The 14,504-nt window shown below is 35.7% G+C and overlaps 1 protein-coding gene across 2 annotated transcripts in view; it reads left to right on the forward strand.

Annotated features, from left to right (window-relative positions):
* MED13L (mediator complex subunit 13L) overlaps nucleotides 1-14,504 on the forward strand; it is a 291,858-nt gene that overhangs the window by 15,639 nt on the left and 261,715 nt on the right. The window lies entirely within an intron of this gene.

Here is a 14,504-nt window from a genome sequence, read left to right on the forward strand (position 1 = left end):
ACATATTTTCCATGTGGTCACCATTTTCATAATTATAATTTTTAAGAGAAAAGTACTTTATAAATTTAATTAATTTTATAATTTATAATTTAATAATCCAATATTGTTAATATTGGAGGATCTGACATAAAACATGAAGGTTCTCCTCCCCCATATAGAGGTAACTACCGGTAGTTTAATTTTTATCATTCCAGATTTGTTTTTTTTTTAATATGTTTGTGTGCCTATACAATGCAGTTTCAAAATTGTTTTCATTAGATAATAGTGTGTATAAATCATACATAAGGTAGAAACAATCATGATACAGTGAACACCCATGTACCTAATACTCAGAGTAAGAAAAAGAACATTTTAGCATTTGTGAAGTCCTTATGATATCTTTCCTTTCCATTCTCTTTCCTCTCCTTTCCGAGGTAACTATTCTGGATTTTATGTATATCATCTTCTATTTTTTAAAAAAGGTTTTAATCACGTGTATTTAGTGTGTGTATGTATATATATACATATATATATAATTTTGGTTTTTGGAACTTTTTATAAATGAACTATATTCCTCTGCAGCTTGCTTTTTTAATTATTATGTTCCAACAATGTGCAATTATATACTTCACTCTTACACCACAGTTTATGCATATTGCATATGCATATTGATGATGGACATATTTGTAGTTAAAAAAATTACAGGTAGGGGCTAATTCTCCAACGTTTCCTGCAACATGCTTTTTCTGCTTAGCATTTAAAACTATTAGTCATAAAATCAGTCTCAAAATATTTTTAAGTCAGTAAATTTAGATATACTTCACTCTTTTTTATTATTATTATTTTTAAACAGTTGTATCCTGTTTCACAGGACGGGATGTACTATTGTTTATTTAACCATCAACTGTGAGAAACATTAAGATTCATTTTTTTTCTGTAACAGTACAGTTACGCATTTTGATAGTTATAACCATAAATTCCTTAAAAAGATGTGTCAGTTTACATTTCTGTGGGCAATATATAAATGCCCAATTCTTCTATCCTTGCCTATTGTGAAACTTACTCATTTTAATTGTTCATACTCTGAGCAAAGAAAATCTCAGTATTAAAATTTTCAGTTTCTTTATTCCTAATGAGGTTATGAGCATCTTTTCATACAAACGGACATACATATTTTGTGAGTTTTATTTTTCAAAAGCATTTGATCTCTAAAAAGCCTTTTGTTTTCTTTTTCTATTTAAAATTTCCAACCATTCACTAGCAAGAGTCTTTATTTCAAGTCAGATCTTTACATGTTATACACATTCTCATCTCAGAGATTTTGCTCTTTCTAAGAGTACTTACTGAATGCCTGTAATTGCTTAACTGCTTGCCAGCTACATAAAATTTCTCATCAAGATCCTGATGAGATAGGTACTACTGTTCCCATTTTTCAGATAAGAAAACTGAAGCAAGAGTTTAAAGTACTTGCCCTGGGTCACACAGCCAGCCAGTGATGGGGCCCAGTCACTGACTTCAGCGCCCAAACGCTTAACCAGTGCATTGTATAGTGTTCTCTTCTTTCTTTTCTTGTCTGAATCCTTTAGAGCTTCTGTGAAGCTCCTCCTAACTATTCCAAACATTATCGGTCTCTTTCTTTTCTGAGCCTTTTAAAAATTAACAGTGTAGACCATATAATTTAGCATAAGCATGAAGGTAGAAATCACTGGAGCATATAGATTTGCCTGAGATTAATGGAGTGATAATACAGTTTACATTTTTAAAAAGTTTCATCAGATTAATGGAGTAATACGGCAGCTTAAAATTTCTTCCCACGGATAGGCAGATTTTTCTCTCCTAGACTACTTTATTCCAAATAGAGAAACCAGATGGAAAATGAAAAATTAAGATAGTTTATTTTGATCAATGACTGGGCAAGATAAAAACCTCGGTAATAGTCTCAGAAAAATTCATCACCTCACTAAAAGTCTTTTCGTTTTTGAAAAATAAAAAGCCAGTTGCTGAAATGCTCATCAGAAATGATTTATTATGGTAACATAATCATGTGCTTATTAAAAAGTAGACAAATAGCTTAAAAAAGATAGAAATTTCTTTTTTGCATACATGCAAGCTGGAGGCAGCATTTCAGAACTGGTTTGGTTACTTCTCAGTAATCAAGGGACCCAGGTTCATTCTTGATTATTCCATTATCTCTAGTTTATCACAAGTAGCATATTGTCCAAGATGGCTGCTCAAACTCTATAATCATCATGGTGGCATTCTAGATAGAAGGCGGAGGAAATGTAGGAAGGCCACACCCCTCCTTTTAAAGGAAACTTCTCGGAAGTTCCTTACAACACATCTGGCCATGCTTAACCTCAGGGAAGCTGGGAAATGTAGTTCTTCAAGTGAGCACATTGTTATCCCCAGCAGTGTAGAGTGTATGTTACTGTGGAGGAAGGAGCCGTTCATGTTTGGGTCGGCAGCCAACAATGTCTGCTATACTGAGAAAGTAATATAAATTTGTGTTTATAGTCTGTTATTGCAGTTGGGTAAGAAATCATCCCAACTTCACTAATGAACTTCATTAAATAGTTCAGTTCCCAGAAATTTCACGAGTTCTCTTTTAGTTAAGGTTAATAAATATAAATCATTAACCAGTGTTATGATGTAGTTAGGCATGAAAATAATTTTTTCGAAAATATCTTTCTAAGAGAGATTCACAGTTACCTTGGAGATACAGAAGATGGTTACTTTGGCTATATTAAAAATAGATTTTTTTCTTTGAGAGATTTTTTTTTTCCCATGGATTCTTCCATTAATACATAAATTTTTGATGATCTTTATTGAGGTATAGTTTACATACAATAAAATGTTACCCAGTTTAAGCAAGTGCAGTTTTATGAGTTTTGACTAATGTGTAGTCTGCGAAACCACCTCCCACCTCCAGGCAACCACTGATCTGCTGTTACTGTAGACTCATTTTGCCTTTTCTAGAATATTTTATAAATGGAATCATATAGTATATAGTCTTCTTTGTCTGGCTTCATGTAGGTAATTCCTTTTTAGTGCTAAGTTGTAGTCCCTTGTATTGATAAACCACAGTTTGCTTATCCATTCATTTATTAATGATTATGAACTTTCATGTACTGGTTTTTATGTGGGGCATATGTTTTTATTTCTGTAAGCAACCAGGAGTGCCCTTGCTGAATCATGTGGGAAACACAGATTTCACTTTGTAAAGTACTGCTCAACTTTAAAAAGATGATTGTACCGTTTTACATTCCAGCCAGCTATATATGAGTTCTAATTGCTATTCCAGGGTAGCAAAGATTTCCTTTTATGATTTCTTCCAGAAGTATCACAGTGTTCATTATTAGGTTTAGGTCTGTGATTAAGTGATCCATTTTGAGTTTTTTTTTGTGTGGTGTGAGGTAAGGGTTGAAGTTCTTTTTGCATGTGGGATATCTAGTTATTCCTGCATCATTTGTTGAAAAGACTATGTTTTTCCTATCACTGTCAAAAATCAATTGAATGTATTGAATGTATGTGTGCAGTGCGGCTTGTGGGATCTTAGTTCCTCTACCAGGGATCGAACCTGGGCCCTCCGTAATGAAAGTGCAGAGTCCTAACCACTCCGCCAGGAAATTCTGCCAGGAAATTCCCTGTATTCTGTTTCTTTGACCTACATGCCTCTTCTGCCACTACCACACTGTCATGATTACTGAAACCTTACAGTATATCTTAAAGTCAGGGTAAATTCCCAACTTTGTTCTTTTTCAAAATTGTTTTTGCTCTCCTGGGTACTTTGCATTTCAATATAAGTTTTAGAGTCAACCTGTCAATTTGTTAAAAAAAACAAAAAACAAACAAAAGAAAACAACCTGCAGGGATTTGATTGTGGTCTTGTTGAATCCATAGATCAATTTGCGGAGAATTGATAGGTTAACAATTTTAGGTATTCTAAGCCGTAAACATGTTCTGGCTCTCCGTTTCTTTAAGTCTTTAAATTTCTCTGAACATTGTTTATAGTTTTTGGTGTACAGGTCTGCAACATGTGTTATCAGATTTATCCCTGAGTAGTCCATGTTTTTCAATGCTCTTATAAGTGGCATTGCTTTTAAATATTATTTTTAAATTGTTCACTGTTAATATGTAGAATATAATTAACTTTTGTATATTTATTTTACATACTATGTAAATTCCCTAAACTCAATTACAGTTAACCCTTGAACAATATGGAGGTTATGGGAACCAACCCTCCCCACAGTTGAAAATCCAAGTATAACTTATAGTCAGCCCTACATACCCACAGTTCTGCCTCCACAGATTGAACTAACCACGGATCATATAGTACTGTAGTATTTTTAAAAATCTGCATATAAGTAGACCTGCACAGTTCAAACCTGTGTTGTGGAAGGTCAACTGTATTAGTTTTAGTAGATCTTCTGAAGTCCTTTAATTTTTGTAAATGTACATGATGATGTTGTCTGTGAATAAAGGTTATGTTATTATTATCTTCCTTTCCAATCTGTATGCCTTTTATTTCTTGCTTTATTGCATTGATTAGGACCTACAGTACAAAGTTGAATAGAAGTGTGTTAAGAATGTGCATCCTTGCTTTGTTCCTGATCTTAGGTGGAAAGTGGTCAATTTTTCATCATTAATTGTGATATTAGCTGTAGGTTTTTGAATATCCCCTTAATCAGGCTGAGTAAGTTCCCTTTAATTCCTAGTTTGCTAAGTCTTTTTACCATGAATAGGTGTTGAATTTTATTTATTTATTTATTTAATTTATTTATTTTTGGCTGTGTTGGGTCTTCGTTGCTGCGCGCGGGCTTTCTCTAGTTGTGGTGAGCGGGGGCTACTCTTCGTTGCGGTGCACGGGCTTCTCATTGCGGTGGCTTCTCGTTGTGGAGCACGGGCTCTAGGCGTGCGGGTTTCGGTAGCTGTGGCTCACAGGTTCTAGAGCGCAGGCTCAGTAGTTGTGGTGCACGGGTTTAGTTGCTCGCGGCATGTGGGATCTTCTTGGTCCAGGGCTCGAACCCATGTCCCCTGCATTGGCAGGCGGATTCTTAACCACTGCGCCACCAGGGAAGCCCTAGGTGTTGAATTTTGTTAAATGTTTTCTCTGTTGATACGATCACAGGTTTTGTTTTGTTATAATGGGGAATTTTATTGATGGGTTTTTGAACTAAGCTTGATTCAAATTACATTGATGGGCTTTCAAACTAATGCAACTGAGCTTAAATTCCCAAGATAAACTCCATGTGGAGGGTATGTTATCATTTTTATATATTGCTGGATTTGATTTGCTAATTTTTTTTACTGATTTTTAAATCTGTGTTCACGAAGGATATTGGCATGTAGATTTCTTTTCTTGTAATGTTTTTGGTCTTAGTAATGTTGGTCTCTTAAAAATGATTTGGGAAGTAGTCCCTCTGTTTTTTGAAAGTTTGTGTAGAACTGGTGGTATTTCTTCCGTAGATGTTTGATAGAATTTACTAGTGAAGCCATCTTGCGTTGGAGAATTCTTTGAGGGAAGATTTTAGTTTATGAATTCCATTTCTTTAATAGATACAGGGCTGTTCAGATCTTTGTGTGTGTGTTACTTTGGTAATTGTTGCAAAGGACTAGTCCATTTAATCTAAATAGTTTTAATTATTGACATACTGTTGTTTATAGTAATTTCATTATCTTTACAGTGTCATTATGATGTGAAGTAATTTCTCATCTCTCATTCCTGATGTTGGTAATTTGTCTTTTTTTCCCTCTCTTGATTAACCTAGTGAGAAGTTTGTCAATTTTATTGATCTTTTAAAATAACCAGCTTTTCATTTCATTGGTTTTCTCTATTGTTAGTCTGTTTTATATTTCATTTATTTCTTTTCTTCATCATTTCTATCAATCTACATTTGGCTTAATTGACACCTTTTCTAGCTTCCAAAGGAAGAAGCTTAGAGCAATTTTATATCTTTCTTCCTTTCTAATGTAAATATTTAAAGCTACAGATTTCTCTTTGAGCACTGTTTGACTTGTACCCCTCCTATTTTGGTATATATTTTTTTTCATATTCCGTTCAAAATATTTTCTAGTTTCCCTTGTGATTTTTTGGGGGGTGGTTCTATGCATTATTTATAAGTATTATTTATTTACAGATTTTGTGGGAGAGGGGAGCATTAGAGGTATTTTGTTAATTTCTAACTTAATTCTATTCAGAAGTTTCAACTTGTAAAAATATATTGATAGGGGACTTCCCTGGAATCCACCTGCCAATGCAGGGGACATGGGTTCAATCCCTGGTCCGGGAAGATTCCACATGCCGAGGAGCAACTAAGCCTGTGCGCCACAACTACCGAGCCTGTGTGCCACAACTGCTGAAGCCCGCATGCTCTAGGGCCCGAGTGCTGCAGCTACTGAGCCCAAGTGCTGCAACTGCTGAAGCCCGCGCACCTAGAGCCCGTGCTCTGCAACAAGAGAAGCCACCACAATGAGAAGCCCGCACACCGCAATGAACAGTAGCCCCCACTCACCGCAACTAGAGAAAGCCCACGTGCAGCAACAAAGACCCAACACAGCCAAAAATAAATAAAAAATGAAGAAAAAAATTAAAAATATTTTGGTATTTATTTTATGGCCCAGCATATGGTTTCTCTTGGTGAATGTTCCATGTGCATTTGAAAAAAAAAATGTATTTTTTGTTGAGTTATAATGTTTTATAAATGTCAGTTTGGCTTTGTTGGTTGATAGTGTTCACGTTTTTCTATATTCTTATTGATTTTCTGTCTACTTGTTTTATCAGTTGCTGAGAGGAGACCTGTTGAAATCTCCAATTATAATTCTGGATTTGTCAGTTTCTCCTTTTAGATATATCTGTTTGTGCTTCATATATTTTGAAGCTTTGTTATTAGGTACCTACACATTTGGGATTTACGCCTTCTTGAAGATTTGACATTTTTATCATTATAAAATTTCTCTCTCTATTCCTAGTAATGGTCCTCTTGGAGTCAAGAGGTATTGGTATTAATCCAGTCACTGCAGCTCTCTTAAAAGTTATGTTTGCATGATGTATCTTTTTCTACCATTTCACTCTTAATCTAACTTGTCTTTAAGTGCGTTTCTTGTGAGCAGTATGTAGTTGGGCCTTTAAAAATTTTATCCATTCTGAGAATTGATATCTTTTAATTATAGTAGACTATATTTAATATAATTATATTGATATGATTGGGTTTAAGTCTACTACCTTGGCTTTTTTTTTTCCTGTCTGTCCCATCCATTTTTTGCTCCCCTCCCCCTTTTATTTTTGTCTTTTTCTACTTGCTTTGGATTATTTTGAGGTTTTTTTTTTTTTTTTTTTTAACAAGTCCATTTTGTCTTCAATATTGGTTTATTAGATATACCTCTTTGTTTTACTTTTTAAGGACTGGTCAAGGGTTTATAATACACATCTTTAACTTATTTCAGTGTGCCTTTAAATAATAAAATTTTTCATTTATAATGTTAAAACCTTAGAACAGTATACAATCCATTTTCTTTTTCTGGTCTTTGTTCTGTTGTTGTCATAAATTTTTCTTCTATATCTAGTATACAGTCCATGATCCATTATTTTTGCTGTAAACAGTTAATTAGTTTTTAAGGAAATTTTTAAATTAGAAAACATGTTTTGTATTTATTTGTATGTTAACTTTCTGGTGCTTGTTATTCTTTTGTGTAGATCCAGGTTTCCATCTATTTTCCTTGTACCAGAAGAACTTTTTAAAAAAACATTTATTCTAGTTACATTTATTAAAGTGCAGTTCCATTGGCTTCTGTTGAGCTAAGAAAATCTGTATTTTACCTTCATTTTTGAAAGATATTTGCTTGATTTAGAGTTCTAGATTTGGAGTTTTTTTTTTTTTCTTTCAGCTTGTTCCATTGTTTCCTGCTTGCCTATTTTCTGATGAGCAGTCTGTTGTAAATACTGTGTTTGCTTCTGCTTATGTAATGAGTCTTTTTTTTCTCTCAACAGCTTTTAAGATTTTCCTTTTTATCACTGGTTTTCAGAAATTTAATTGTATATATTTTGATTTTTTTTTTCTTTTTTCTTTTGGTTTATATTGCTTTGGGTTCACTGAACTCCTTGGTTCTGAGATTTATTGTTCTCATGAAACTTTGAGACAGTTTGGCCATTATTAAATAATATTGTTTTTGGTTTTGTCTTTGTTTTTTTTCTGGTCCTCCCTTTCCCCCTTTGTGTGTCAGGACCCTAATTACATGTATGGTAGACTACTTGATATTATTCTGACTGCTTCGGCTTTACTCATTATTCTTTGAGTTTTAAAAAATTATCTATTCTTAAGCTTGGATAATTATATTGTATGTTTTCAAGTCCCCTGATCTTTTTTTTTGGCAGTGCCTAATCTGTTAAATCCATTCAGTGAATTTGTCATTTCATATTTTGAATATTTGAGGACGAGAAATTTTTTGGTCTCTTTTTTATATCTTTAATTTCTCTCTTTAAGCTTGTTTTTCTTTAAATCCTTGACCGTACTTATAATAGCTGTTTTTAAACTGATTTTTAATTCCATCATCACACTCATTTCTGGGTTTGTTTCTCTTCAGTGATTTTTCTCCTGGTCATGGGTCTCCTTTTGCTGTTTCTTTGAATGTCTAGTATTCTTTTATTGGATACTAGACATTGTGAGTATTATGTCATTGAAAGTTTGGATTTTATTTTTTCTTTTAAAGAGTTGAATTTTGTTTTGGCTGGCAGTTAAGTTACTAATAGATAAGATGATGATCATACTACTAGATAAGATGATGGTGGTGGTGGTGGTGGTGGTGGTGGTGGTGGTGGTTGAGGCCTGATTATTAGGATGGGTTAAAGCCGTCTTTATGTTAGGCCTAGGTTTCTCACTTATGAGGCTTGACTTTTCTGTGGTCTCTATCTTATGCCCAAGGTGTTTAACAATGTTGTGGGGTTTTTTTTTGTTTGTTTTTGGTTTTAAACTGGCTGTTCAGAACTAGATTATTTCCCAGCTTCCGCTCCCCTCCCTGTCTCTCCCCCGCCACCTCCCTGCCCCAGCTTTGTGTGAGCTGTTGGAATGATAGCTCTCTAGTAGTTCTTTGCCTGGCCCCACTGAATTTTGTTGTTTGAATGTGCAACTTGGTATTTAGGAACAGTCTCAAAAGAACCCCTATGAGGTCCCTGGAGCTCTTTTTTTGCATAACTTTTTCCTTTCTGGTGATCTGCATTCACATATTCTAGCTGCCTTAGGCTTTTATATATATATATATTATTATTATTATTATTATTATTTTTTTTTTTTTTTTTTATGGCTGTGTTGGGTCTTCGTTTCTGTGCGAGGGCTTTCTCTAGTTGTGGCAAGTGGGGGCCACTCTTCATCGCAGTGCGCGGGCCTCTCACTATCGCGGCCTCTCTTGTTGCGGAGCACAGGCTCCAGACGTGCATGCTCAGTAGTTGTGACTCATGGGCCCAGCTGCTCCGTGGCATGTGGGATCTTCCCAGACCAGGGCTTGAACCCGTGTCCCCTGCATTGGCAGGCAGATTCTCAACCACTGCGCCACCAGGGAAGCCCTGCCTTAGGCTTTATAGAACACACTTCATTTGTTTTCTTTCTCTCAGATACTCTACCTCTGTGTTGTTTGCTGTCCAGTGTCTGAAAACAGGAGTTCCATATTTTTTTGTTTGGTTTTCTAATTGTTTATGGTGGGAGGATAATTCTGGTGCTTCTTATTTATATTTTAAATGTCATATTTGTCTATGTATATTATCCTAGCTTAGGGATGAGCAGACTTTTTCTTAGAGAACCAGAGAGTTAATTACTTAAGGCTCAACACTGTGGTTGTAGTGGGGAAGCTGCCACAGACAATATGTGGTGTAGTTGTGTACTAATAAAACTTAATTTACAAAAACAAGTTGCCTGCCTGTGGGCCCTAGTTTGCTAACCCCTGCGCTAGTTGACTGAGATACAAATGATATTAGAGCTATGAAATCTTATGCTTGAAAGGAAGGAATCTTTGAGATTCATATTTCAGGTTTGAAAGGAACCTTATAAATCATATTGTTTAACCAGCTCTTTGGTGTTTGAAGCCACATCTACTATTGACCAACTTCTCCCTAACCCCCCACATCTATGATTCTCAGGGATGTCAGTCAGGGGTTTTTTCTTGAGTGAGCTCTCACTGTTGTTGTTTTAGTTTTTTCCATTTGATTCTCTGCTACCACTTGGGTTAGTTCTGAGCAAATTGAATCCATCTTTCATTTATCTGTCTTCTGTGTAACTGAAGACTTTTCAAATTTCTTCAGAATCTTAACTTCATATTAAATTCATTCAACTGTGGCTTTATTATTTTATTTTATTTTATTTTTGCTGTTATGTTTATTCGCTTGAAAGGATTGAACATGAGGCCATATAGCCTCTAGCCATTTGACATGTTTAGATTTCCTCACTAACCCAGTCCTTCATCTGTTAATTTGTTCCACCATATGTAGATTCCTCTCAAACTCTGGAGCTAGGAGTTAAAAGCAATATTGACTAGTGACTCTTATGATCTGTTATGTAGGATCTAGATACTATACTTCTATCAAAGTAGCTTATTAAGATGACAGTAACTTTTAAAATAGTTACTTGACATTGTTTAATTGTGTTAAAGTCATTGTCAATAAAACCTTGGCCCTTTTCATGGGCCTTTTCTATAACTCATGCTTACGCTAAATTCCATTTTTTATTTTTATATTTTTGAATTAATATTGGTAAACTGAGGGCTGGAAAAATTATAGTTGAGGAAAAAAGTTATTATGAATCAGCAAAAGTATATATGTGTTAGAAAGCATCTTTAATCTACAACTTTATTGTATGGAGAGTTATCACATTGCATTTCTCACAACATGAAAATACCATGTTAGATGAGAGTCAGATGAGAGGCCCAATGCCCTGCTGTCCTCACCCCCTCTGCGGACGGGATCCCTGGTAAGCCACTTAGCTCGGAGTAGGAAGAGCGTGAGCAGAGCTAGGGTGGGGGGGTGCGGGGAGCATGCAGCTGCAAGTGTGTCTCTGCCCAGCTAGAGTTTTAATAGTCTGAAAATGGAGAGAACAAAGAGACAACAACTCATTTTAACACCTGGTAAATAACTCTTTGGCTTTTGCAACATAATTTATGGGACGCTAAGTTGTTCTTAAGGTTAGGAATTTGTCTAGAATCAATCTATAAAAATGTGTGAGTTCTCAATATTAATAGTAACTTTTCATATATGTTTTGTTACCACATTTTGATTAGTTTAAAAAATTTTTAAAGCATAGGGGTACTCTGACATAGTTAAAGAATCAAATAGTTCTACAAGGTTTTTTTTTTTTTTTTTTTTTTTCCTTGGCTGTGCCATGCAGCTTGTGGGATCTTAGTTTCCCCACCAGGGATTGAACCCAGGCCACGGCAGTGACAGCACCAAGTCCTAACCACTGGAGCACAGGGAATTTCTAGGTTTAGTGAATAGTGTTCCCCTACTCCTGGCCCCTGTTTTACCTTCTCCGGAGACACACATGTTCACCTACTTTTGTTGATTATCTTGATTCTTAAATGTTACTAAATACTAAGTTTATAGTTATTGTAGCTTTTAAAAATGTGGATCTTCCACTATTGAAGATGAGGATTTAGCTTATTCTCTCTCCCTCTTACTAAGCAAATATGCCTTTTTCCATCCTTCCATTTTACCGAAATAGTTGTATAGTAATTTTGGTTAGCTTAATATTCAGTGTTAACATTCACTTGATTATGTTAATGTATGGCAAAGCCATGCAGTAAACTCTGATTACTTTTCCTTCTGTGTAACTCGAAGATGGTAATTGTCTGGATTTTGTTTGTTTGTTTGTTTTTGGACTGTTTACTATGTATTTTAAACTAATTCATCCCCAAACTTTTTGCCTATTATTTGAATCTTCTTTTAAGTCTTTCAAATATCGGGTGTTCTTTCAGTTTCAAATTCTTTAACAAAAGTCTTTCGTGGAGCCATCTGACCTGTCATAATCTGGATTGGTTGCCGTCTACACTGGTGCACAGTTCACAACCTGGAGTCATCTGATTATTGACTGTAATCTTAGGGATTTGTTTTGCTCCCTTCCGCGTTGGATCTATTTCCTAAACCGCATGGCTTCTTACTTGGTTTATTCCCTCCTTTTGGTGGGGTATACCTACAGTAGCTTCCTGAGAAAGGGTGCCTTTTTTTTTTTTAAACACCTTGCATATTTTGAAATGTATTTATTCTGCTTTTACACTTGATAGATAATTTAGATTGGCATAGATATCTAGTTTGGAGTACTTTTTCTTTAGAATTTTGGAGTTATTGCATCATTGCCTTCTTGCTTCCTAGTATTACTGTTGAGAAGTCAGAAATCCTTCTGATTCCTGATTCTCTGTATGTGTCCCCTTTTTACTATATGGCAGCTTTGAGGCCCTTCTCTTTGTCTGCAATGTGTTGAGAGTTTACAGTAATATGCTTTCTGTGAGTCTCTTTTAATCTATTGTTCTAGATACTCAGTGAGCCCTTTCAATCTAGAAATTTGTATTCTTCTCTCATCACCCCCCCCCCCCCGAAATTTTTCTGAATTATTTTATTGGTCATTTCCTCTTTTTCATTTTCTGTGTTTTCTCTTTCTGAAAGCTCTTGTATTTAGTTTTGAACTTCTTGGGCTGCTCCTCTAGTTTTATCTCCCCCCACCCTCCTATTTTTTATGTTTGTTTATTTGCTTTACTTTCTGGGGGAAACTTTATCTTCCAGCCCTTCTGTGGAGTTTTATCATTTCTGGCATCATTGTTTTAAAATTTCCAAGAGCCATCTTTTAGGTCTCTGTGCTTCTTTTCTGAAATAGCATCCTGTTCTTTTTTAATGGTTGCACTATTTTATCTCTTTGAGAATATTAATGATAGATTTTTTTAAAGTTTTCTTCTCCCGACGTAGTCTGTTTCCTCCAAGTCACTTTTCTGTGTTTTTGTCTCTATAATTCCTCAGTGGTTTTCCTCAACTTTTTAGTAATTCCCAGTCATCTGTTCATGTTTAGGAAAGATGGACTAAAAAACTGCTTCGAAGTAGTATGTGAGTGACATTTGTTTCCTGTGCAGTTCACTGATTGGGGTGGACTCTTTAGTTGGGGAACCTTTGATGTCATTATCTTGAGGTCTTTTCTGTTGAGCTGTCAGTTTTCCCAGAGAAGACTTTTCCAGACTCCTTTCTGGGGGATGAAAGACTGGCTGCCAGCCTTCTAGGTGCTTGGAGGGAGAGGGTTGGAGAGGGTGATTTTTGGCCTTCATTCTGTACATGGTCACCTGATGTACTGTTTTCACTCTGGTTTCCTGCCTTCATTTGTGCGTGTGTCCATGAGTTCAGATACCCTGTGTTTTACTGGCCCCAGAGAATACCCTTCCAGTGATTTGCTACTATAAAGACAGGCAGTGGGGAGGGTACCTGGGTTCTGAGTGTCTTCTAGGCAGGCTTTCAACTAGTTTTCCTTATTTGCTCTTTTCTCTGCCTTTCTACTTCCACAAGATACCCATATCTGTGGGTTCTGCATTTGTGGATTCAATCAACTGCGGACCAAAAATATTCAGAAAAAAAATTCCAGAAAGTTCCAAAAAGCAAAACTTGAATTTGCTTTGCACCTGCAACTATTTACATAGCATTTACATTGTTTTAGGTATTATAAGTAACCCAGAGATTACTTAAAGGATATGCATAGGTTATATGCAAATACTATACCATTTATATAAGGGACTTGAGCATCCACAGATTTTGGTATTTGTGGGGCATTCTGGAACCAATCCTCCATGGAGACTGAGGGACGACTGTACCTGTATTTATAATTCTGTGTAAGTTGGGTTGTAGCTCCGCTTTCTCCACGGTTTTCTTTGGTATTATGAGTCTCTTGACCTCTTGAGCATCTGCTTCTTACCTTTCAAAACCTGGATGTGCTCATCTCTACTACCTCTACCATTGTGATTTTATGATTTAAGGGAAAAAACACAAAGCAAAGAAACAAACTTCTTTACTGGGTTTTTTTGAGGGATTTAAGAGAGAGCAAAAGCAGATGTGTGTGTTTACTCTGCCGTCTTTACCTGGAGCTGATTAGTTATGTTTTAACAGACGTTTTCTATGATCCTGACTTTTTTCCTTCCTATGACTCCAGTTGAGAGGTGGCTTAATATGTTTGTTAGCTGTATTTCCTTGGTCTGCTAGCGTAGTAACTCTATCACAGGAGGAAGTGAGGTGAGGCAGACTTGGAATTTCCTAGTGTACTCATGTTAGTCTCAAGTGATCACAGCTGCCTTTTCGACATACCATCCTAGAATCCTGCCAAGGATTGATATTAAGCTAATTGTCCTGTAGTTGGAGAAATCTTTCTTTCGACTATTCTTGAAAATTCATAATATCTTCTGGTCGCTCTCCTGTTCCCGCTGATCGTTGTAAGGCATCTAATAAGGGTTACTCTCATTTACAGGTTGCCTTTGTGAGTGGGATGTAAGTAGCCTGGGTCAGGAGACTTGAACTCATTTAT

This window comes from Balaenoptera ricei, chromosome 14, assembly GCF_028023285.1.
Source record: "Balaenoptera ricei isolate mBalRic1 chromosome 14, mBalRic1.hap2, whole genome shotgun sequence".
In the NCBI taxonomy this organism is placed as follows: Eukaryota; Metazoa; Chordata; class Mammalia; order Artiodactyla; family Balaenopteridae; genus Balaenoptera; species Balaenoptera ricei.